A 26,352-nucleotide genomic window follows, 5' to 3' on the forward strand; every position below is an offset into this window, starting at 1 on the left:
GAGGTTTTGGATTGAATTTTTTCAAGATTTAAAAAATGTCCTACTTTATTAATGAGCTGTGTGGGCAGTTCGTGTCTGGGTTGGCCTGTTTTTGTAGCCCTCCCTATTGCTTTGCCAAGATGCTATTTGAAATATGACTTAATATGCCTTGAACTTCCTTTTGGAAACTACTGATATATGTAACGTCAGAACCAAAGCAACAATAGCCCACATCACAACTGCCTTAAATGGATAGGCTTAGGGCTTTTTAGTTTTTCACACACAATTCTACCTAATGCCTGCGTTTCTTGGAAGTTACAGAATGTTATTTTTTTAACTGAGAGGGACATCACCTATAATTATGCTGACATAACTGCTGTCAATATTTTGGCATATTTCTTTTTAGTCTTCTTTCTATACATATTTTTTCAAGTTTTTATGATAAAAAATTTAAGCACATAGAAAAAATGAAAGGCTAGCATGAAGGACCATATACCTACCACCTAGATTCAATGGTTGTTAGAATTTGCTGTAAATAATTCCTTTCTCTGTCTCTTCCGGCTCTGTTTTTCTGTAGCTCTCTCCATCTCTGTCTATCTCTGTCTCTTAGGAGAGTGAGCCATGCTTCTTTACTTTCCAAAATATAAAACATTCTCTTATGTAACATAAATAACATGATCATCAAAATTAGTAATAGCTCCCAAATATAATCTAATACCCAATCTGTATTTAAAATGTCCTCAGTTTCCCCCAGATGGTTTTCCAAACCAGGATACAGTTAAGGGTGGCCATTGGGTTATTACGTTTCTCTAGTTTCTTTTCATGACGTCACCTTTTGAAGAGACCAATCTTGTAGAATGTCTCACATTTTGATGAGGGATTGTTTCTTCCCGGCAATAGTTGACTTGCTCTGTTCCCTGTGTTTCCTACAGACTGGAAATTAGATCTAAGGCCATGGCTAACATTTTTGGCAAGACTGTTTCATAGGTGACGCTGTGTAGCTCATATTAGTTCATGTCAAGAGGCAGATAGTATCAGAGTATCTTACTAGGAGCCATGCTGTTCGATTCCCCAATTAAAGTGATGCAGTCACATACTTGCGTTTTTTTCCCTTTGTGATTGGCAAGTAGTCTGGGGTGAAATTTTGGTACTTTCACATAGTATCCAGTCCCTCATTATCTTTTCACCTAATGGTGTTAGCATTCACTGAGATTCTTGCCTGAATTAATTATTTCACTGGGGATTTCAAAATGGTGATTTCCTAATTCTATTCTTTCTATATTTATTAGCTGGAATTATTCTCTATAAAAGAACTTTCCCTCATAAATTATTTTCTTCCTAAAATGACAGGGTAAATGCCTAATGATTTTCTTTATTTACTAATTTTCAGAGCAAATAATTAGTTTAATATTTCATAGTTTTTTTAAGGCACAAAGTTGAGATCATAAAGCATATACAGTTTCTGTACTTTTGAGTTAGTGTACTACTGTACTAGAGTTAGTATTTTCTCATAATGATTTGTAAATATCTCCTCTAATGGCTATGTATAATTTTTCTGTGTAGTTGAATCAAAACTCTATTAAATATTTAGATTGTTTCCAGTTATTCAGTGGTGATGAATAATGTTTTAGAATATTCTATGCCTGAAGTTTTGCTCAAATATTGGATTATTTCCTTAGGATAGAGTCTATTATCCTAAAACTCAAATTAAGCATGTAACTATGTAGAGCATGCTGGTCAGTGATTGGCTTAGGGATATATAATGCACCTTAGTTAAATGCTGCTCCCCCACCCATCCCTTTAGATTAAATGCTCATCTAGTGCTGTAGTTTTCCTCATGCTACCTTGTATTTCACTTCACTTTAAAATGTCTGTGTTCTCTTTATCAATTATCTGACAAACCCTTTGAGGTCAGATATTGTGTTCCATTTTCTCTGTGTATCCCTAACATCATGCATTATGTTTTTATTCATCATAGACACTGAAGAAATGTTTGTTGATGCTGGTGATTTCATGATATTTTGCCTTATTGTGGCAAATTTAGTAGCTTTAAAGTGATTAGAAGTGTCTGTGATTTTGGAGGCTTATGTCTAATTGAAGACATAACATTTTGGTCTATTCCTCCTATTAAAAGGCTCCATCATTTTATTTGTGAAGTATAAGATTGGTGAGGGTGTTGCTAATGTGTTTCCTAAATTACTCCCGGGTCCGGCAGGGATTCTTTTATTTTAAAGCAAAATCTACTGCATCATCTGTGGTGTGCTGCTGAGAGGTCCTAGGTATGGACCAGTTAGTGAGCAATGTGGCAGGATGTCCCTCTCAACAGTGTGGCAGTATCTTCTCCTGGGAAGATTTCATTGACAGATGAGTCTGTATAAAAGTGATGAACATTTAGCTTGGGACACCCATGTTAAGGGAGATAAAACCTTTACTGCCTACAGTGGTTGATATTTATTTGGTATTGCTAGACATCAATGATGGCCCTCAAACTACTGCTATTTTTTTAATCAGTTTTTTTAAACATCTTTGTTGAAGTATAATTGCTTTACAATGTTGTGTTAATTTCTGCTGTATAACAAAGTGAATCAGCTATACGTATACATATATCCCTATATCTCCTCCCTCTTGCATCTCCCTCCCTCCCACCCTCCCTATCCCACCCCTCTAGGTGGTCACAAAGCACGAACTGATCTCCCTGTGCAATGCAGGTGCTTCCCACTAGCTACCTGTTTTACATTTAGTAGTGTATATGTGTCAATGCTACTCTCTCACTTCGTCCCAGCTTACCCTTCCCCCTCCCCATGTTCTCAAGTCCATTGTCTATGTCTGCATCTTTATTCCTGTCCTGCCTCTAGGCTCTTCAGAACCTTCTTTTTTAGATTTCATATATATGTGTTAGCATATAGTATTTGTTTTCCTCTTTCTGACTTACTTCACTCTGTATGATAGACTCCAGGTCCATCCACCTCACTACAAATAACTCAATTTTGTTTCTTTTTATGGCTGAATAATATTCCATTGTATATATGTGCCACATCTTCTTTATCCATTCATCTGTTGATGGACACTTAGGTTGCTTCCATGTCCTGGCTATTGTAAATAGAGCTGCAGTGAACATTGTGGTATGTGACTCTTTTTGACTTATGGTTTTCTGAGGGTATATGCCCAGTAGTGACATTGCTGGGTCATAAGGCAGTCCTATTTTTAGTTTTATAAGGAGCCTCCATAGTGGCTGTATCAATTTACATTCCCACCAACAGTGCAAGAGGGTTCCCTTTTCTCCACACCCTCTCCAGCATTTATTGTTTCTAGATTTTTTGATGATGGCCATTCTGACTGGTGTGAGGTGATACCTCATTGTAGTTTTGATTTGCATTTCTCTAATGATTAGTGATGATGAGCATCCTTTCATGTGTTTGTTGGCAATCTGTATGTCTTCTTTGGAGAAATGTCTATTTAGGTCTTCTGCCCATTTTTGGATTGGGTTGTTTGTTTTTTTGATATTGAGCGGTATGAGCTGCCTGTATATTTTGGAGATTAATCCTTTGTCAGTTGCTTCATTTGTAAATATTTTCTCCCATTCTGAGGGTTGTCTTTTTGTCTTGTTTATGGTTTCCTTTGCTGTGCAAAAGCTTTTAAGTTTCACTAGGTCCCATTTGTTTATTTTTGTTTTTATTTCCATTTCTCTAGGAGGTGGGTCAAAAAGGATCTTTCTGTGATTTATGTCATAGAGTGTTTTGTCTATATCTTCCTCTAAGAGTTTTATGGTGTCCGGCCTTATATTTAGATCTTTAATCCATTTTGAGTTTGTTTATTTATTTATTTATTTATTTATTTATTTATTTATTTATTTATTGCGGTACGTGGGCCTCTCACTGTTGTGGCCTCTCCCGTTTTGGAGCACAGGCTCCGGAGGAGCAGGCTCAGCGGCCATGGCTCACAGGCCCAGCCTCTCCGCGGCATGTGGGATCTTCCCAGACTGGGGCACGAACCCGTGTCCCCTGCATCGGCAGGCAGACTCTCAACCACTGCGCCACCAGGGAAGCCTTTGAGTTTATTTTTGTATATGGTGTTAGGAAGTGTTCTAATTTCATTCTTCTACATGTAGCTGTCCAATTTTCCCAGCACCACTTATTGAAGAGGCTGTCTTGTCTCCATTGTATATTCTTGCCTCCTTTATCAAAGATAAGGTGACCATATGTGCATGGATGTATCTCTGGGCTTTCTATCCTGTTCCATTGATCTATATGTCTGTTTTTGTGCCAGTCCCATACTATCTTGATTACTGTAGCTTTGTAGTATTATCTGAAGTCAGGGAGCCGGATTCCTCCAGCTCCGTTTTTCTTTCTCAAGATTCCTTTGGCTATTCGGGGTCTTTTGTGTTTCCATACAAATTGTGAAATTTTTTGTTCCAGTTCTGTGAAAAATGCCAAACTACAGACCAATATCTCTGATGAATATAGATGCAAAAATCCTCCACAAAATACTAGCAAACAGAATCCAACAGTACATTAAAAGGATCATACACCATGGTGATCAAGTGGGGATTATCCCAGGAATGCAAGGATTCTTCAGTATATGCAAATCAGTCAATGTGATACGCCATGTTAACAAACTGAGGGATAAAAACCATATGATCATCTCAATAGATGAAGAAAAAGCTTTTGACAAAATTCAACACCCATTTATGTAAAAACTCTCCAGAAAATAGGCATAGAGGGAACTTACCTCAACATAATAAAGGCCATATATGACAAACCCACAGCCAACATCATTCTCAATGGTGAAAAACTGAAACCATTTCCACTAAGATCAGGAACAAGACAAGGTTGTCCACTCTCACCACTATTATTCAACATAGTTTTGGAAGTTTTAGCCACAACAATCAGAGAAGAAAAAGAAATAAAAGGAATCCAAATCGGAAAAGAAGAAGTAAAACTGTCACTGTTTGCAGATGACATGATACTAAACATAGAGAATCCTAAAGATGCTACCGGAAAATTAGTAGAGCTAATCAATGAATTTGGTAAAGTAGCAGGATACAAAATTAATGCCCAGAAATTTCTTGCATTCTTATACACTAATGATGAAAAATCTGAAAGAGAAATTAAGGAAACACTCTCATTTACCATTGTAACAAAAAGAATGAAATACCTAGGAATAAACCTACCTAAGGAGACAAAAGACCTGTATGCAGAAAACTATAAGACACTGATGAAAGAAATTAACAATGATACAAACAGATGGAGAGATATACCATGTTCTTGGATGGGAAGAATCAACATGGTGAAAATGACTATACTACCCAAATCAGTCTACAGATTCAATGCAATGCCTATCAAACTACAACTTTTTAATGGCTCATTTCCATGAATGACAGTATCAAAACTTGTTCTCAGAGGATTCTTTGGTTTTATTTCAATAGCATTAAAGTTGAAAATTAATTCAACATTAACACTTACAATCTATTAAATCATCTTTCTTGGTTGTACTTCACATACATCCCTTTTTTTTTTTTTAGAAAATCACATTAATTTTTTTTTTAGTTTGAAACGTTTTATCTTCAGGAATGTTTAGATCTAGAAGTATGATGTTTTTTAAACTAATAGTGGTAGATGGACAGAATTATTCTTCTCTATGAGCAAACTATATCTCTGTTGCATAGGCCACAGAATAAACTTTGAAATGCATGAGTACATTTTTTTCATTGTTTTGAGATGAGAGTTTCTTTAATAGACTTCTCTCTGTCAAGGATAGGAATCATGTCTTATTAAAAAAATCAAATATCCAGAGCCCAGTATAATGCCTAATGAGTGCTCAATACATTTTTCTTGAGTCAAGGAATTAATTTTTCTCTATTGCTGTTGGTGGGGCTAATAAAAGAACAAATATAGTAGCTACATTAGTCTTTGAATAACATAAAACCCTTTGTAGTTCTTAGAATAGATGATAGTAATGCTTCCTTATAACTTAAGAAAAAAAGAAGTACTTTAAACTCTGTCTTTTGGTCCAAACAACTGGACATTCTCATTTTTCTTTACTAGGTGTTTTTCATAGAACACACACGCATACACAAACATCATGGAAAAATGCATAAAAATTAGTTAAACTTCAGTATTTTCAGTGCTGTGTAAGCATTAGTCCCATTCACTATCATAACATCCTAATGAGTATTATTATCTTCTGCACATAGGTGGGTAAATTGAGGGGCCATGTTTGCAGTGACTGAGTTGAGTCTTTAATTTCATAGAGTTTTCTCATTCTTCTCTTAGGCAAACAGAATCCATCTGTACTTTTGCTGGAATACTATTTTCCATTGTTATTAATTGCAGTTAGTACAAAACAATTTCTTAATTCTGGGAAAACATCAAACAGGTTTTTAACACAGAGAATAGAAGGTAACTGAAGTATCCTCTGGTGGACAAAGGTTTTAATTAGCAGAGGAAGAACACAGTGAGATAGGAGAGACTAACCACTACATAGAAATCCGTCCTGTATCTGTTCTTACCAGGGCCACCCTGTCACTGTCAGACCCATTTCAGATTCCCATGTTAGCGGCCTAGAGCTGTTACTTTTGTCCTCCTTCTCTAGTTACCCTAAGAGTCAGACCTTCCTGCACACATGATCTTGTCTGATTTCTCAAGTCCAGAGGTTGCTCTGGGACTGTGTCTTTCATCCATTTCACAAGATCCATCTGTTCCTTACTTTTCAATACTTCATTTATTCCCAGGAAACTAAGTGACCCTATATATACCTAAATGTACACCTGCATAGCCATCCATCTCTTTTTACCCGGTTTCAGAAACCCTATCTTATCCGCAAAGTGGCTTGAGGAAAGGATGTACCAGTGATATTTTGAGGGAGAATGTACAAGTTGAACAGATAGTTGAAGTGCTAAGGGAGTGTTTAGATTTTGTTTCCTTCTAGGATTTTTTTTTTTTTTTTTAACCACCAGCCTCCAACCCCACTCTAGAAACTCAGTATAGAAACTCCTCCCAGGCACTGGTTAAGAACCTTCCCAACCAAACCACCTGAAAAACACTGTGAGCTGATAAAAACCACGGAGTATGTAAGTGAAGGGTGTGTATGTGGCAAAGAGGATGTGATCAAGAAAAGTTCTACACTTAATTCTGAAGGCAAATTTTATTTCTTTTGAATTATACTCTTTCCATTCCTTTCTTTAGTTACTTCGTGCTACCTGAGGCACTTCAGTCAGGACAGAAAACAATAACCATAATTACTCTAAAATTTTATGGTGTTACTATTATTTACTTTTAAATCCCTGTGATGTAGTTAATATCACTCCCATTTTATAGCTGAAAAATGTGGAATACAAAGAAGTTAAGTGATTGATAGAATTAGTAAGTGGTGGAAACTGAACTTAATCCAGGGCTTTTGCTTCTAACTCTGTGCTTCCTCTACTAAACCACAGTGCGAAGACAATAGCTCAGTATATGGGAAGTGACAAAAATGTACCTAAGGAAGAAAGACCGTACTTAGGATTTCAAACAATTAGTTTAACAACGTTATATACAGTCATTATTTCAGTAGAAAATTGTAGAGAAATAAACTGCCAAATTTTCTTCTAGCTCACTAGATTGGTACATGTCAGCCCTATAAAAGGCTATGCTTCATTGATTTCAGAAATGACAACTACAGCAATCATAAGAAAGGAGGCCCATAAAATTCACAGGAAGTACCTAAGGGAAAGTTAAATGAAAAACATTTAAAAATTAAAAATATAGATCTATGTTGAGGAAAACACATCTTAAAGAATCAAAGTGAGGAAATTAAAAACTCCAATTTCAGTTGCTGCAATAAAGAGTGAGTAGCTAAAATATGAATCTCTTTTCATTACAATATAACTGCCAATCAACCAAAGAGAGTAACAGCCCGTGGAACTGTGGACCATTAAGCATGACAAGGGGTTATGTACAGTGACTCTCTGTATTATAAAAAGATTTTCTCTGTAGATTCTAAAGCATACTCTTTATTTAGAGTAGAAAACATTTCAACATTAAAAAAAAACTGTTACAATTAAGATAAATCTATTTGGACTTTTTCCCTAGAATAATTCCTAATTGCCATGTAATATAGTCAGTCCATCTGTCACATGTTAGAAGGAAAAGAGAAAAGTGGTGGGAAAAAAGTCTCTGTTCAATCTTGTTTATTGAAAATATATTCTATGTCAATTTATAAAAATCTTTCTTTACCTATAAATAGTGGATCTGGCTGTAAACATTATAATGATGGATTTCTCTCAGGTTTACTAGAACCTCATATGCTTATCTAACTTTACCTTAATTTTTTTAAAAAAATATTAATACAACAGTATAAAGACAAGAATAAAATTCATCCATAATTCCTCTGCCCAGAGAGAACCACTTTTAACATTTTGGTGTGTTCCTTATTTAGATTTGAGAATGCTAAATGGAATAGGTTATGGTTCACGAGGATATTTTCATAGGCATGACACTTAATTTTAAGAGAATGGGAAATCAAAACTTTGCAAAAAATGGAAGTACCAATTATTTGTAATTACGCAATTATTCAATCAGGAGATTGTCCCCTCTCAATGCTCACGGACTCTAGGTATTGAAAGGTACCTAAGAGGCCAGATACAGGTATTGCTTCAATAGGTGGTGTTGAGTCTTTGACAGAACATGATTTAGTAATTACTTGGGTCATTCTGACAACTCTCCTTTTTAAATCATTTTACTGATTAAAGATTTTAGAGTTCAGTATTTAAGACTTTTTCAAAGTTTAAAAAATATTTATTAGTGCTTGCTTTGGCAGCACATATACTAAAATTGGAACGATACAGAGAAGATTAGCATGGCCCTTGTGCAAGGATGACATGCAAATTCGTGAAGCATTCCATGTTTTTTGGGTCATTTATAGAGACATGGATGGACCTAGAGACCCATACAGAGTGAAGTAAGTCAGAAAGAGAAAAACAAATATCGTATATTAATGCATATATGTGGAATCTGAAAAAATTGGTATAGACAATCTTATTTACAAAGCAGAAATAGAGACACAGATGTAGAGAACAAACGTATGGATACCAAGCGGGAAAGGGGTGGGGTGGGAAGATTGGGAGATTGGGATTGACATATATACACTATTGATACTATGTATAAAATAGATAACTAATGAGAACCTACTGCATAGCACAGGGAACTCTACTCAGTGTTCTGTGGTGAAGAAAATCCAATAAAGAGGGGATCTAGGGCTTCCCTGGTGGTGCAGTGGTTGAGAATCCGCCTGCCGATGTCGGGGACACGGGTTTGTGCCCCGGTCTGGGAAGATCCCACATACCGCGGAGCGGCTGGGCCCGTGAGCCATGGCCGCTGAGCCTGTGCATCCGGAGCCTGCGCTCCGCAAAGGGAGAGGCCGCAACAGTGAGAAGCCCGCGTACCGCAAAAAAAAAAAAAAAAAAAAAAAAAGAGGGGATCTATGTATGCGTATAGCTGTACATTATAAACTAACACAATATTGTAAAGCAACTATACTCCAATAAAAAAATATTTATTGTAGACTAGTGGTTGCAAAACCTATGTACTCATCAGAATCACCTGGGCAGGCTTATAAATGCATTTCTTTGTTTCTGATTCAGTACATCTGGGTTGGGGCTTGAGACTGCATTTCTAACGAGTCCCCACCCCGGGTGACGTTAGTGCCGCTGGCCTGGGGAACCACACTTCGAGAACCACTGATACAGAGGCTACTCACATGAAGACAGTTTAGAAGAGGCAATTTTCCCTTAACACTGCAAAAAGAGTTTCATCCTTACAATTTAGCATCTTCCATTTGGGATATTTCACACCACAGTGATGAGCTCTAGGTTTTATTTAGGATTTTTAACATGAAAGTTTGCAGTCTGATTTTGAGTATGTCAGAATGAGTATGTCAGAAACAAGCTCGAGTATAAACTATAGGAGTGCAACGTAGATCTCTACAGGCATGAGAGAGGAAAAGCAATTTTCATTAAAAGAAAACCTCCGAAATTCTAGAATTTCCTATTTACATGCAGATTGCCTATAAAAGCTTATAAATCTGTTATGTATGGTGAAAATTTCTGTTTCTCGTGTTCTAAACCCCAACTATTTTGGTTTTCCTCTTCAAACTCTAAATCTTGCATGTGAGGGCGATCTGGCTGCAACATTTGTCACCCTTTGACTTGTCAGCCCAGGGTTGATTGGGCTGATCTGGCCGGCCAAGCAACTGTCCTCTTCCTGCCTGTCCTCTCCATCACGTGTGTCCCTCCTGAAGCTGCATGCTGGTGGAGGAGGGCAATCTTCCCCGAGAGAGGCGGATCTCTCTTCCTTCAAGTGCAGGCAGGTAGCTGTGATTTCCTGCTGGGACCTCCAAACAAGCTCTCATGGTCCATTTGTAGGGCAACATAGGGCAGTCAAGCTACCAGGACTCCAGATGCATCCTAATGAGGGCTCTGCAAGTGGCAGTCTGCCTTTCTTAAAAAAATAAATAAACCCAACCCCCCTAAACCTCATTAGCATGGCTCTTCCTCTTCTCTTACCCACGATCAGTATCCAGCCACCCTCACAGATGTTCCTAGTCCAGAAGCCTCACCCATTTTCCAATCTTCTGATGCTGTGTAGAGCATCTGTGGAGTATGAGACAGGAGCAAGAGGTCCAGTGGGTCTCAGCCCTTTGCCAGGCCACCCTGCACTGACGCGAGAACCCTGTAAAATTTTGTGTTTCAAAATGTCTTGCAGTCATGGAGGCAGGATACTGGTTTGGGAGTCACGTGACCTCCATTCCAGCTCTAGTTCTGCTGTGAGGCAGGACAGCAGGCAAATTGGTTAACAGTAGGCAAATTGGTAGACTCATTCTGGTGTAATGTCCAAGAGTTTAGGACTTTGGTGTCAAGCAGACCTGGGTTTGAACCCCGGTTTCTAATAGTCACTGGCTCTGGGAATCTGTAAAAATGGGGACAATAGCAATGCATACACTGAACAGGGTTGATGTAAATATCAGAATATAGATATCCATCCCCGTGTCCCACACTGTAGGCACCCAATACTGCTAGTTATTATTACTATACATAGAATGATAGGGTTGGCCTGAGTAATTGACACTCTGGCACTTAATTGATGCTTTGGGCACAGTGCTATGATTTTAAGTAAAATATATAGTTGAAAAACAATGATGTCTGTATTAGTCTGTCAGGGCTGCCATAACAAAGTACTGGGCGGCTTCAACAACAGAAACCAATTTTCTCATAGTTCTGGAGGCATCAGGGTGTCAGCAGGTTGGCTTCTCTCCTTCTCTTGTAGGTGGCTGTCTTCTCCCTGTCTTCACATGGTATTTTCCTCTGCGTGTGTTTGCGTCCAAATTTCCTCTTCTTGTAAGGAAACCAGTCATATTGGATTAGGGTCCACCCTAATGACCTCATTTAAACTTAATTACCTCTTTAAAGATCCTATCTCCAAATACAGTCACATTCTGGGGTGCCGGAAATAACATAGGAATTTTGAAGGGAAACAATTCAGCTCATAACAATGGCTAAGCATGCAATTTGGGCCTTTTTTTTCTACTGGGTTTGATGAAGAATTGTGATGAATTGATCTTTAATTTTGGGTTTTCAGTTTCTGGTTTGGTGAGTCATTTCATGGTGAACCTTGGGTAGTTAAAAACAAAAAACAAAAGAAATCAAAAACACTACCACCATCACCACCACTGAAACCCAGAGGGAAGCAGTAACATCAGTCATGTCAAAGAAAAGAATTCTCAAACCGCTATTTAACATGAGAATGTACATTTAATTTTTTTCATTTTAATAATATATTTCATTTAACCCAATATATTTAAAATTATTTCAACATGTGAACAGTGTAAGGCAATTATTAATGAGATGAGAATGTACATTTAAATGCTCACAGGTTTAGCTAATCCTCTCTTGTTTTCTGAGAATTACTAGCCTGGCTCCATAATATCTGGCTTATTCAATGGTGTTAATATTGGTTGTGGCTTTGTTTCTTGTGCCGACGTCTGCCTCAGAACCGATGGCCTCACTTTCTGCAAAAGAATACTGGTCACCCACAGATTAAATACATTAGTGGCAAGAAACAATTTTCACCTTCCATATTTTCTGCTATGTGGGCATGTATTGACTGATAAATTAATGCCCTTGTGGGCAGTTGCCTGGCAAAGCTCTGAGATCCCTTACACCTTTTGTTTCTACCTCATGCTCTTAATTCATGACACACTAAGCAGATCCGTAAGTGTACTTGTTAAAATGTATTTAAACATAGTCTATTGCAAACCAATACTTTTGTCATTGGAGTTGGGAAGAATACGTCAGCTTACCTTGGCCTGGGAGCTATTTCAGCGAGGAAGTTCTCTTAGGTGTGAAAAAGATCATGTTTAATGAACAGTGCTTGGGATGTACTTGGTGCTCAAAAAATGTCAATTTATGATTCATTTTATCAAAAGTCTCAATTCATTGTGGGCATAATCATGAAATGATTTTACCTTCTCAGGTTATGCTCTGCCTCTGGGTAATGGGCTCCTTTGAGGCATTTCAGTGCAATTCCACAACTTTAAAGACACAGAAGACACAGAGTTATTAGGCTAGTTCATCGATCATGTTTTAAGGGTTAGTACTATCCATTTAAAAATATTAAACTCATATACATTCAAAAGTAAAAGATATATATGTACATAAAACTCATACTTGGCCCAAATCTCTAGCCATACCCCTGCCCATACAGGTAAGACTTTTGGCTTTAGCTGCTTTTGCTACTGGTAGTGATGTGGTGGGCGGAGTGGTGGTAAGGGGAATAGTAGTGGTTGGTGGTGGTGGTAGAAGCTGGAGCAGTGCTTTGTAGTCTGGCTGACTGGAGCAGGCAGAGAACACGTGGTGGACACTCTCTGAGGCACCTCCCCTCACTCCTACCTTCTCACTGCTTCCCCTGTGGTGCGAGGGTGGGGAGCAAGTCCTACTTGCAGAGGACAGAGGCAGAGGCAGAGGCAGAGGCAGAGGTCTCCTTATAGAATGGCCTATAATGAAGTAGCAGCTACTACTCTGCCCATTGTGAGTGGCACTTGTCCATTTGCATTTTGTGGTAGCAACCAAATGCTCTTCTCTCTGTGATGTGTTTGTTGATTCTTTGAAGGGTGCTGATAGGGGCCTCCTCTTTGCACAGTCCCTAGTTTGGGGGGTCTGGCTTGGATTCCAGCCACCATGGCCACAGCCCCTGCCACTTCACTTGGGGTCCACATCACTTGGAGTCCCATAACTGTTGGGTGATTGTTCAGTTCAGTAAAAGTGAGGTGGCTCAGACATATGGACCCCTTCGTCAGTGTCCTCTTGACCCCCAGGCACTCAAGAATCCTTGTTTCTCCAAAGAGTGGAAATTCAGGTTGCCTCTCCCAGACAAACCTTCTCTCAGATCTATCATCATTCTCTGACATGGCATCAGGCACTTGGCCATTCTGGTCCTTGATCCACTCTTAGATAAGATACTCATCTGTAGCCCCCACTGTAGGTGGGGATGAGAGTTTGGGGAACCCTCTACTTTTATTATCACCTTTCTTTGGTTTTCAAGAGGTAAAGGAAGAGAATAGCCTCATTTCAATGAAGCTGTAGTCTCCCAAATCATGACCTCCTCTCTTCCAGTTCTTCCCTCAGTTCTTCCAGAACGGCAGCTCTCCACAAGCCCCATGGGATGCTGCCTCCTCCTCAATAGCTGTGGCTTTGACTCAGACTGTGGGGTCTTTCTGGACCTTTTATTTCATCTCTTGGTCTTAGTTGCCAATCCTGTGTCTCAGAGCCTAAAGCTATACTGTTACTTTAGTTTTGTTTCCCTAAGTGGAAATAGGAAACGAAAGGAATGGGTTACATGGTCTTGAACATCCCATCTAATTATGAGATTTGAAAGTCACTTGCTAAAGAGGGGGGCCTACATTGAAAGAAACAGCTTTGCAAAGGAAGGTGTAATGCTAGATTTTATAGGGCTGGGACTACAAATGCATTGGATAGCGCTCCAAACACAATCAGAATACGTGACTACTTAACAGTTCTTCATTTATTGGGTGCTCTAGGCTAAGGTCTGTATTGTTTCTCATCACAACATAATGCAACATTTTTTGATTGATTGATAATCAATCTATACATTCCATGATGAAGAAATTAAAGTTCAGAGAAGTCAAGTGATTGTCCAAATTATGCAAAACCTCCGAAGTAACATCGTGGGGACTTGCACACAAATATTCTCATTCCAACATTTGAATTATGTGTTACAGTATAGCAAATACTTTTACTAAATGTGTCAGGGTGGTCTGAACTGTGGTAACAAATAGGCCCAAGCCTGGACTCAACACAATAGAAGTTTCTTTCTCTCTCACAGGACAGACCTGGGCAGTTGTGTGGGTTAGTGGGTGACTCTCCTCCATGTCTTCATGAAGGCTCCTTTTCCTCTGTGGCTCTGCTGTCCTCTAGCAGTGTTTTTTGGTTTTTTTTTAAAGTCAGGTTTATTTAGGTATAATTTACATATAGTGAATTTCTCCCTTCTTAGATGTACAGTTCAGTGAGTTTTGATGAATACACACAGTTGCATAACCACTGTCACATTTGAGATCTAGAACATGTCCATCAAGCCAGAAGTACCCTTGTGCCCCTTTGTAGTCAATCTCCTTCCCTTCCCCACTGATTTCTGTCCTTATAAATGTGCATTTTCCAGAATGTCTTATAGGTGGGATCACATAGTCAATAGCCTTTCATGTTTTTTTCTTCCTTAGTATAATCCTACCAGGGTTCTAAATTTTTTGTGTCATGGGCCACTTAGTCCGGTTGAGCTTGCAAACCTCTTCTTGGAATAATGTTACAAATGCATAAAATAAAATATTTAAGATTACATAATGAAGATGATGTTGAAATATCATTATTAAAGTATTAAAAGAGCTAATTTGTGATAGAGTAGTACATGTGCTTTTAATTAATGCATTAAATAAGAAGATCTAGCAGTGGGTCTAATGATGACTATACTATCAAAGTAGTGATGAGCATACATTGTATTTCAGATTTCTCCAACAACTGTAGTATTGGTGACTTTTATTGGTGAAAGGGTCAGTTACTGCTCATAGTACTGTGCTTTGTTGCCTACATTAACAGTGAAAGGGAATGCGACATTTCAAATAGAGGTTAGTGGAAATAAAGATTTAAAGATATTCCTCATCTAAATCATAGATTCCCTGAGTTCTATCTGTGGATCCTTTGGGGCTCCACAGACCCCAGGTTAAGAATTCCTGCTTCTAGGACCTCATCATCATTTACAACCAGCCTACAGGATGGGAAGGGTGTAGAGAAACAGCTGTGGGAGATTTTCAGGACCTGGCTGGGAGTGGCATATATCACTTCTGCTTACATTCTGTTGGAGAGAACTTAGTCAGATGGCTCCACCTATCTGTAAGAAAGACAAGGAAATTTCATGTAGCCGTGTACCCAAAGATGAGCTGGATGGATTTTGGTGGCTAGCTGGTCGTCTCTGTCACACGAACCTTATTGAATTTAACCCTTGTAGGATACCACTTTACAGTACCATCATATGCGATAAAAGCATGGTTTTGAAAAGTTTAATAATAATCTTATTTGGTGAGTAAACCAGCAACTCAGGACACAAATCTGGATCTTTTCATTCCAAATCCTACGCTGTCTGCACTATGTCTTGGTGTCCTTATAATGACATGTGATTAAGAACCACTACAAAGATCTACTTGCATGAAAATACTGCTCCCTTTTCTGTGGAGCCACTGCATTTAGGGTTTAATGCTCTGTGGCTACTGTCTTGAAACTCTTTAATAATTATATCTTTGAATTTGTGGTTTCTAAGTGTAGTCTGCTGGGACAATGAACCATTCTCTGGGGACTCAGAGCCTTCACACACCTGCCCGCCTCTGACCTGGGGGAGGTTCTTGGCTGCCTGCTCCCTGCCCCCTGGTGCCTTGGGCATGCTTTTCCTCCTCCTCCCCGCTCTCACCCCATGACCACTGTCACCCTCTACGTGGCCTAGCAACCAGGTGGTGGCAGCAGAGTGGGGAAACCTGCATTCTGTTGCCCACTTCTGCCCCTGGTGGTGGCCTAGGTGCAGGCGCAAGGAGGGTCAGAGTCTGGAGCATGCCCCGTGGTGTCGTGGGGCGGCAGCACCCTGTACATTTGGCAGGTGACTCGGAGGGCCCTCTTGAACATCCCCAGTCCAGGCGCTGAGCATGTACTGGCGTGGAAGTTATAATCCTTTGGGACTTGCCTGTCCCCTGTGAGCTGGGCATTGGTTCTGGGGCCCCGCATTTTCAGTTTGCACTGGATCATGCAAATTATGTAGCTTTCCCTGCCTGAGAATCCTGATAGAAGCCACTATGCTGAATTATACAGCAGAGGCATCTGCCATTGTTTCAAAAGTGTTTTTCTTTTTTTTTTTTTTTTTGCAGTATGTGGGGCTCTCACTGTTGTGGCCACTCCCGTTGTGGAGCACAGGCTCTGGACGCGCAGGCTCAGCGCTCATGGCTCACGGGCCCAGCCGCTCCGCGGCACGTGGGATCTTCCCGGACCGGGGCACGAACCCGTGTCCCCTGCATCGGCAGGCAGACTCTCAACCACTGCGCCACCAGGGAAGCCCAAGTGTTTTTCTTTTGCAATGTAGATTTACCTACAAGGGATGGAAATTCTTCATCTGTCTCCCATGACCACATTATTGTGGATCAAATTCATTAGTTTTGCAAATTGTGATCAGAGATGGCATTTTAAAGAGCCTGATCCTGGGGCTTCCCCGGTGGTGCAGTGGTTAAGAATCTGCCTGCCAATGCAGGGGACATGGGTTCAAGCCCTGGTCTAGGAAGATCCCACGTGCCGCGGAGCAACAAAGCCCGTGCGCCACAACGACTGAGCCTGCATTCTAGAGCCCGTGAGCCACAACTACTGAGCCTGTGTGCCACAGCTACTGAAGCCCGCACGCCTAGAGCCCGTGCTCTGCAACAAGAGAAACTACTGCAATGAGAAGCCCATGCACCACAATGAAGAGTAGTCCCTGCTCGCTACAACTAGAGAAAAGCATGTGCACAGCAACAAAGACCCAATGCAGCCAAAATAAAATAAAATAAATAAATTTTTAAAAGAAGATATATATATTGAAAAAAATAAAAATAAGAGTCTGATCCTGAGGAAATTCAGAACCGGCAGATTTCTGTAGGTAAATTCATCATAACAAATCCTGAATGGTCGTGGCAGGACGGGCCAAACAGCAAAGATGGCAGAATGTCTACAGGACCCCAGGCAATCCTGGCCAGGAAAGGCAAATACGACACAATGAAGTGCCTGAAAGGGAGGAAACAGGGGAGGAAGAGAAGGGAATGGCCAAAAGGCAAGTCTCCTTTACTTCGTAAATTTGCTTAGGTTGGGTTTTGCTTTGAAGATTCTTTATCTTGAGGAAAATGGTAGCGGGAAGCTGAGGTGTATATCAGCAGTGTTTATATGCTCAAATCTAAAAGTAGCAATTTCTTGTCACTGTAAAGTTTGGCTGGTAATTTTGCATGTTCTTCTATGACAAGTAGTTGTATCTCTATTGCTCTTATTTCTCATGAAAAACCCTCAAGATGACTTAAGGTCACTTACAGTTGTCCAAGACTTCTGGTATTTTTCTCCCTCAAAATCAAGAAGAAAAATAAGCAGGAGGACTTAGAAATTGAAACTAGAAGTCGTATCACTCATCAATACCACTATTTTACTTCCTTTCCCACAGCCATATTTTCACAGGCAAAGCATTATTGCTTTAAGAAAAAAGGTAAATGTTATGGGTTGAATTGCGTCCCACCTCCCACTCCAGAATTATATGTTGAAGTCCTAACCCCTAGCACCTCAGAATGTGACTATTTATTTATTTTTTGAGTTTTTTTTAAAAATTGAAGTATAGTTGATTTACAATGTTGCATTAATTTCTGCTGTACAGCAAAGTGATTCAGTTATACATATATATACAGTTTTTATATTCTTTTCCATTACGGTTTATTGTAGGATGGCTATACAGTAGGGCCTTGTTGTTTATCAATTCTATATAAAATAGCTTACATCTGTTAACCCCAGCTTCCCACTCCATCCCTCCCCCAACCCCCTCCCCCTTGACAACCACAAGTCTGTTCTATATGAGAATGTGACCTTACTTAGAAATAGAGTTTTGCAGAGTAACGGTAAAGATGAGGTCCTACTGGGGCATGGTGTGGATCTCTAATACATTATACTCTTTCTTTTGGTGATCTTGACTTACGTATTCCATCCTGCACAATTTATACTCACCTCCTCCCCAAAATAATTTAAGGCAGTTGATGACTCTTTCCTTCTCTGCAGTCTGGAATGTCATAGCCATATAGGTGGCTGGATCAATGACACAAGGTTCATTAAACAATTCACATGGACCAATGTGACTCTTGTTGCTATAATGCCCCGTGATAATATGAGATGTCTTGATATTGGATCTAACTCAAGTTCATGAAATCACAGATTAAAATAAAATGGGCGACTTCAGAGAGAGAAAACAAGGATGCATTAAGCCTCCATGTTTTCCAGTTCATGAAGCAGCACCTGGACTCCTTTTCTAAGACCTGCCTTTATTAGCCAGAAGCTGCAGGGACCAAGACCACAGCTGAGCAACCATGATACTTGGAGACAATCAATACATAAAGTGAAGATATAAAGGAATTAGAGGGCTTCCCTGGTGGCGCAGTGGTTGGGACTCCGCCTGCCGATGCAGGGAACACGGGTTCGAGCTCTGGTCCGGGAGGATCCCACATGCCGCGTAGCGGCTGGGCCCGTGAGCCATGGCCACTGAGCCTGTGCGTCCGGAGCCTGTGCTCCGCAGCGGGAGAGGCCACAGCGGTGAGAGGCCCGCGTACCAAAAAAATAAATAAATAAAATAAAATAAAGGAATTAGATTCTGAAGATATTAAGCCACTCCCCAACTCTATGTTTGACGTCTTTGTACATTACACTATTATGCTGTGGTCCGGTAAGGTCCCAGAAGACTTTAAGTGATAAAGGATTAATTTAATGATACCTGGCACCATGGGAGAGCATGGGGAAACACTGGCCACATTTGCACTAGATTTCAAAGAAAACCAGAAAAGCTGTTGTGTTTCTCTTGAGTCAATAGATGAGCTTCTCACAGTCAATTATCTGCACAGCATCTGGAGTTTATAGAACCCAAACATGATTATGTTACCTCCTATCTTTAAATATTTATAGTTAGCAATAATTTAAATAGCACATTTTAATTTGTCCCTTAAATCATGAGTTTTATCATCTTCTGCATTTGAGGATGAGGCTTGAGGTTTACTGCTCTGGGGATGAGAGGGAAGTTACCTGACTTCTTTAATCTTGAAACCAGGCTTGGGCTAGAGATGATCATTTAAATTCTTTTAGCATATCAAGAACCAAGCCTACTCACTTGAGAGCATAGAGCCTGCGGTAGTGTAGAGAAGCTAGCCAGGCCTCGGATGATAGCCAGGCCATGAGGCTTGCTGCCCTGGGTGGATGAGAATATGATGTAGAGCAGTGGATCTCAACCCTCTCAGACCCAGTGTCCCATTTCCATAACTAATATTGTGTAATTCCTCCTTCATTATCCTGAAATAAAAGTCATAGGTAATATAAATTATATCCACATAGAATTCCAAAAAAATCAATATAATAACCTATACCTAATATAAAGGGGAAACAAAGGGGAAGTAATTTACTATAAAATAATAAATCTTTCAATGTGGAAATGCCTGGGCATGTCTAGGCTAGAAGATATCCTGTAGGGGTCAGATGCTTGAGTCTTGTTATAATGAAAAAGCTCGAATTTGAGAAAAGTAAGAAATTCCTCTGTACAAGAAACACAGGAAAATGAAAGAGCAGAAGTACTAGTGGAAATGAAAGTATAAACTAGAATTAGCATACGTATGGATCAGACTTATTTGTATATGATAAGAGAAAGAGGGAAATAACCATAACTGAAGTGTAGTTAACAGCCAAGACAAATTACAGACAGTTGAAATGGAGAAAATGAGGAAGTACTATATGATATTTGTACACATGAGTTTGGTCTTATTTGTTAGTACAAGGTAGAATAATTCCCTTTATTATGACATCAGATAGACAGTGATGAAATAGCACACACACACACACACACACACACACACACACACACACAAAACATGTCTCCTGTCTTAAAATCCCAGTGCACTCAATCTTTGGTATTTTAAAAGACCTTGGATACTATATCCTTAGGCAAAGAGGAAGAAGGCAGACTGGAAATAATACCGTATTAGAAGAGACTATCAAGAGGGTTTTTTGACAGACTTCTGGGAACATGAAGTAAGATCGAAAAACAACAGAACATTATGAATTACATGATTTTAATATGTAATTTTCACAGCATAGATAACACTGTGTTACACAACATTAAAATACGTAAGTTAGAAATAACATAGAATATTTACAAACAACCCTTATTGTTAACATGCATTGAGATGCCTATGTTTCTAAATCTATTAAAAGAAGTCTCAAATTCCCTTGAATGTTTATTTGCATGTCACAGCAACAAGCGCAGACTGATACAGAAAGGCATGTTACACCAGCAATTCAAATGCCCTGAGGGCACTGCCATTGACCATGTGCTCTGAAATAATGAACAGATCTTGCTAAGCTTCTGAATATAACATGGTATAATCGACACTCAATTTACATTGTAGTTGCATTCCTTGAATTCACCATATATTAAAACCGTGCAACAATATTTCATGATTGTATGTGACCTGGAGTTAAATTCTAGGCTCAGATAATTATAAACAATTTTTCACCTTTATGAAAGTCTAATAGGCTATTCAAGAGTCAGGCGTGGTATTTCTCCAGAGAAGATACACAAATGGCCAATAAACCCATGAAAATAGGCTCAACATCATTAGCTATCAGGGAAATGCAAATCAAAACCACAATGAGATACCACTGCCCACCAACTAAGATGTTTATAATAATAATTTTTAAAAAGACAGTAGCACGTGTTAGCAAGGATGTGGAGAAATTGGAACCTTCATTCACTGCTGGGATTGAAAAGTGGCGCAACTACTTTGAAAAATGGTCTGCATTTCCTCAAAAAATTAAACATAAAGTTACCATATGACCCAGCAGTTACACTCGTAAGCATACACCCAAGAGAAATGAAAACATATGTCAACACAAAAACTTGTATTTAAGTGTCTAGCAGCACTATTTATTATTGCCCAAAGAGGAAACAACCCAAATGTCCATCAACTGTTGAATGGATGAATAAAATGTGGTACATCTATCTATACAATGGAATATTATTTGGCAATCAAAAGGAATGAAGTTGGGCTTCCCTGGTGGCGCAGTGGTTGAGAGTCCACCTGCCGATGCAGGGGACACAGGTTCGTGCCCCGGTCTGGGAAGATCCCACATGCCGCGGAGCGGCTGGGCCCGTGACCCATGGCCGCTGAGCCTGCGCGTCCGGAGCCTGTGCTTCGCAACGGGAGGGGCCACGGCAGTGAGAGGCCCGCGTACCGCAAAAAAAAAAAAAAAAAAGGAATGAAGTACTGATACACGCTACAACATGGATGAACCTTGAAAACATAATGCTAAGTGAAAGAAGCCAGACACAAAAGACCACATACTATATGATTCCGTTTATATGAAGTGTCCAGAATAGGCAAGCCCACACAGACAGAAAGTAGACTAGTGGTTGACAGAGACTGGGGAGAGGGAGTAGGGCAGCGGTCCCCAATCTTTTTGGCACCAGGGACCAGTTTCGTGGAAGACTATTTTCCCACGGACGGGATGGGGGTGGGTGGGTGGGGGAGGGGGTACGATAGTTCAGGCGGTAATGCGAGCGATGAGGAGCCATGGGGAGAGGCAGATGAAGCTTGGCTTGCTCGCCTGCTGCTCACCTCCTGCCATGCGGCCTGGTTCCTAACAGGCCTTGGACAGGTACTGGTCTGCAGCCGGGGGGGTGGGGACCCTTGGAATAGAGAATAACTGCTAGTGGATATGGGACTTCTTTTTGGGATGATGGAAAGGTTCTGAAGTTAGATGGTGGTGATGGTTGCACAATTCTGTACATATACTAAAACCTACTGAATTGTTCATTCTAACGGGATGAATTTATTCTATCAGTTACATAATGTTAACTATATCTCAATTAAAAAAATACATGTTTATGTATATATACACACATTGTATATAGACACACACGTAACATGATGACACCATGTTTTGTGTGCATGTTTGAGTGTAGCGATTAAATCTCTAATCTTGTTACACACTGGGATGCTTTTACTTGCTTTTAAGACTAAAGGACCACCACTCATGGCCTACAGGGGTCTTTCCAGCCTCATCTCACACCATGCCTCCTGTGCAAAGGCGTACTGGCCCTCGTTCTTCCATGAGACCTTTGCACCTGCCAGACCCTGCGACTGGAACGCTCCTTCAGCCTCACTTCGTCTGGGTAATTCTTTGTCATCATGTCCTTTAGCAAGGCTTCCCTGACCTCCCTGACAAGGTCAGACCCCTCTGTTAGACCCTCTCGTAGCACTATACCTCTTATCATGCCACTTCTCATATTATGCATATTATATTTGCATTTTAATGGGTGGCTTTTGATTAGTATCTGTCTTTTCAGTTAGACTGTAAACTTCTTGAGGGGTAGTACGATCATGTCTGGTCTTGCTTACACCTATATACCTTGGAAGAGTATCTGACATACAGTGCCCGATTTAATTATAGAGATGAGAAAATATTGAATGAGTTAATGAGTAGGTCATTTTCTCTTTTTTTAACCCCTGTTATGCTAGTTCTGAGTTTACTTCCACTTCTGCCCATTTGTTCATTCATTTAAAAATGTTCATTGGGTGCCTAGTGTGTGTCAGACTGTATAATGTTGCCTGTGACTCGTGAAATGGTGACTGGTTTAATCAAACACGATTACAAAGGCAGGAGTCATTTTACCTGCAAACAATTCTGAATAGGCCTGCAAGAATATAGGAATTCATCTCCTCATCATGTGGCTTTGTATATAGCAGGAGCTTAAGGCTTCATAGATTCTGCCTTCAGAGTTTTCATATGTTTTTCTTGGTAATGTCAGTCAACTAAATCACATGACTTAATCTCGTAAAAGTTTTTTCCAGCCCCTAACCTAAATCCTACTACCAAACTTCCAGCTTAGCTGTAAATTTAATTTTGCAGCAAATCAAACTACTGGGGTATGTAAGAACCAGACTACTAACCACAAATGTTTCTAATGCTGATCTAGACCATAGTATCTATCTGAAAACTGCAAAACGCCAGCTAATTAATTTTCATAAATAATTTTTTTTTTTTTTTTTTTTTTTTGGTGGTACGCGGGCCTATCACTATTGTGGCCTCTCCCGTTGCGGAGCACAGGCTCCGGACGCGCAGTCTCAGCGGCCATGGCTCACGGGCCCAGCTGCTCTGCAGCATGTGTGATCTTCCCAGACCGGGGCACGAACCCGTGTCCCCTGCATCAGCAGGCGGATTCTCAACCACTGAGCCACCAGGGAAGCCCCATAAATAATTTTTGATTATTCAAGTAATTATATTCTCTTATGAGTCACATTTCATGCAAATTAATTTGTCTATATAAATTAATCATAGCAAAGAACATTCTTACATATTATGTATATTTCTACTAACTCCATAAATATAAGAAGTAATGTATTTTGGTAGAATATCGTTTCTCAGATTATGTAACTTGTGTCCTTCTAAGCTGATAATCATGATATTTCTGCTGAATGTTTAATAGAAGGAAAATGTTTTTTCTGTTTTAATTATTTTGACATTTTTAATCAGAAAGTAAATTAATGAAGGCACATGCATGGAAACAGTAGACTTTATGTGATCTGTAGGGAGACAGCAATTGTACTAGACTGTAAACTCCTTGAGGGCAGAGGTCATGTTTTTTTGTTCATGATTATATCTCCCATCCCAATCCCTAGCACTGTTATTGGCATATAATAGGTGCTCAATAAATAGCTGTTACATGAATGAATCAAAATACTCTAATTCCATCCTTGATATTTATAGAGGATAAACCAATGATGCCTGATCCCAGTGTTGGCATTAACAGGTCAAGTTGTTGGTTTGCGTCTCAATTTATGAAAAAACCAGTGAGTAAAATTGTATATTCTAACTTTGAATTAGTAAGGGTAGGAAAAGTCTGATTTCTTATTGTATGGTTCACATGAGAAAAGTTTATTCCGATTTATTGTATTTTGAACTATGAGTTCCGAGGCACGAAGGTTTGGTTCAATCACCAGTCATTTGTGCACAATGTCTGGGCTGGAAATAACTTCAGAGTCATCTTTTTAAACCCAGTCTTCCATTTTAAGTTTGAATCTCCTTTACAATATTTCTGCCAAGGGTCCAGTCAAAGTTTGCACATTTCCAAGTGATAGAGAACTTATCACCTCCTGAGGCAATCCATTCCATTTAAGGACAGTTTGGTTAGAAAATTCTTTATTCTATCATATTGAGATTAGCCTTCCTGCACTTCTTGCACCCAGCAAGGGTGGGCATATAGAACACATATTTTTCCTCTTCCATCTGACACCTCATATGTTTTTTTGTTTTTTTTTGGTTTTTTTGGTTTTGTTTTGTTTTGTTTTTTGGCGGTATGCGGGCCTCTCACTGCTGTGGCCTCTGCCGTTGCGGAGCACAGGCTCCGGACGCGCAGGCTCAGCGGCCACGGCTCACGGGCCCAGCCGCTCCGCGGCATGTGGGATCTTCCCGGACCGGGGCACGAACCCGTGTCCCCTACATCAGCAGGCGGACTCTCAACCACTGCGCCACCAGGGAAGCCCCTCATATGTTTTTGAAGTCTTCAGTGGCTTGGCAAAATTTCCCCAGTTTGTACGAACACTCCAGGTAGGACATGATTTCCTATCTCTTCCCTTTTCTGGTCATTCTCCCAGTGAATGTGCCTCTGTTTGTTTGTATCTCTTTTAAAGTGTAGTGTCCAGACAGAGCCCAGTATTTTAAGTGTGGTTTATGTGCAGCAACTATGCTCTTGCCAAATACTGGATTTGTAGATAGCCAGGAGTGTCCGCACATGTTTTCTCCTGGTAGTGTAGTGACAATCCCTATGAATCTGCAGCAACCTTTCTGTCTCCCTCGTGAAAGTATCAGAGCTAGAGCATTTTGGACTGGGCAAAGTGACTTTTTTCATAGGTCACATAAAAAAAAACAGGAGAGAATATCTCCATGCTCAGTGAACATATGAAGGTTAGTATAAAGCTATTTAATACTGCTTGTTAAGTGAGATAATGAGTGTATGTAAAGTGCCTAGGCTGGTGTCTGGTCCAGAGTAGTGATTCAACTAATGTTCATTAACTTTTCCTTTCCCCTCGCCATCTCTTTATATTTTTTCTCAGAATTTTTTCCCGTCTCTTCTTTTTTTTAAATAGTATTTAAAAAATTAATTAATCTATTTATTTTTTGGCTGTGTTGGGTCTTCGTTGCAGCGCGCGGGCTTTCTGTAGTTGCAGCGAGCGGGGTCTACTCTTCATTGCGGTGCACGGGCTTCTCATTAATGTGGCTTCTCTTGTTGCGGAGCACGGGCTCTAGGCACGCGGGCTTCAGCAGTTGTGGCACGCAGGCTCAGTAGTTGTGGTTCACAGGCTCTAGAGCACAGGCTCAGTACTTTTGGCGCACGAGGCTTAGTTGATCCGCGGCATGTGGGATCCTCCCGGGCCAGGGCTCGAACCCGTCCCCTGCTTTGGCAGGCGGATTCTCAACCACTGTGCCACCAGGGAAACCCTCCCCTCTCTTTTAACACAAGGATGATGTAGGGATGAACACGTAGACTATAAAATATCTTCTGTAGACTCTTTTTGTAATCCCCAGAAGACATGAGTTCTTTGTTTTCTTTAACTAAAATCCTAAGGGAGAGTTAGATGAGATACAAACGTCTCAGACGTTTTCCACATAAAATATAGCACTTAAGTTGAACAATCTTTAGGCATTCATTTTATTGATCTAGTTGACTTGTGCATTATTTTGCATCTTCATTCATCTGGCTGGGTGGTGTGTTTCAAATTAGCTTCCTAGCTATTTGTTTTCTTTAAAATTATGGATACAAAGTCAAATAAAATTAGTGTATTTGAACACCAAATAAAATAAAATGAGCTTCCTAAGACTAGAAAGACAAGGATTAAAAAATGAGGAGTTTCAATTAGATCTTCTTTCACTTTATTGTATTACAGTTTCCAGTTTCACAAGAGATTAAGAAAAGAGAACTAACACTGATAGGGGAATTCTTGAATATCCTATAGCAATTGTTTCTTTGAAAATAA

General features: G+C 39.9%; 1 protein-coding gene and 1 non-coding gene across 2 annotated transcripts in view; both read left to right on the forward strand.

The window, feature by feature from the left end:
* Positions 1–26,352, forward strand: part of ZNF800 (zinc finger protein 800) — a 157,271-nt gene that overhangs the window by 69,074 nt on the left and 61,845 nt on the right. The window lies entirely within an intron of this gene.
* LOC131763113 (U6 spliceosomal RNA) lies at positions 8,760–8,866 on the forward strand. The gene has a single exon (XR_009337514.1). It is a non-coding gene; the product is annotated as a U6 spliceosomal RNA (small nuclear RNA).

Source organism: Kogia breviceps, chromosome 9 (assembly GCF_026419965.1).
Source record: "Kogia breviceps isolate mKogBre1 chromosome 9, mKogBre1 haplotype 1, whole genome shotgun sequence".
NCBI lineage: Eukaryota > Metazoa > Chordata > Mammalia > Artiodactyla > Physeteridae > Kogia > Kogia breviceps.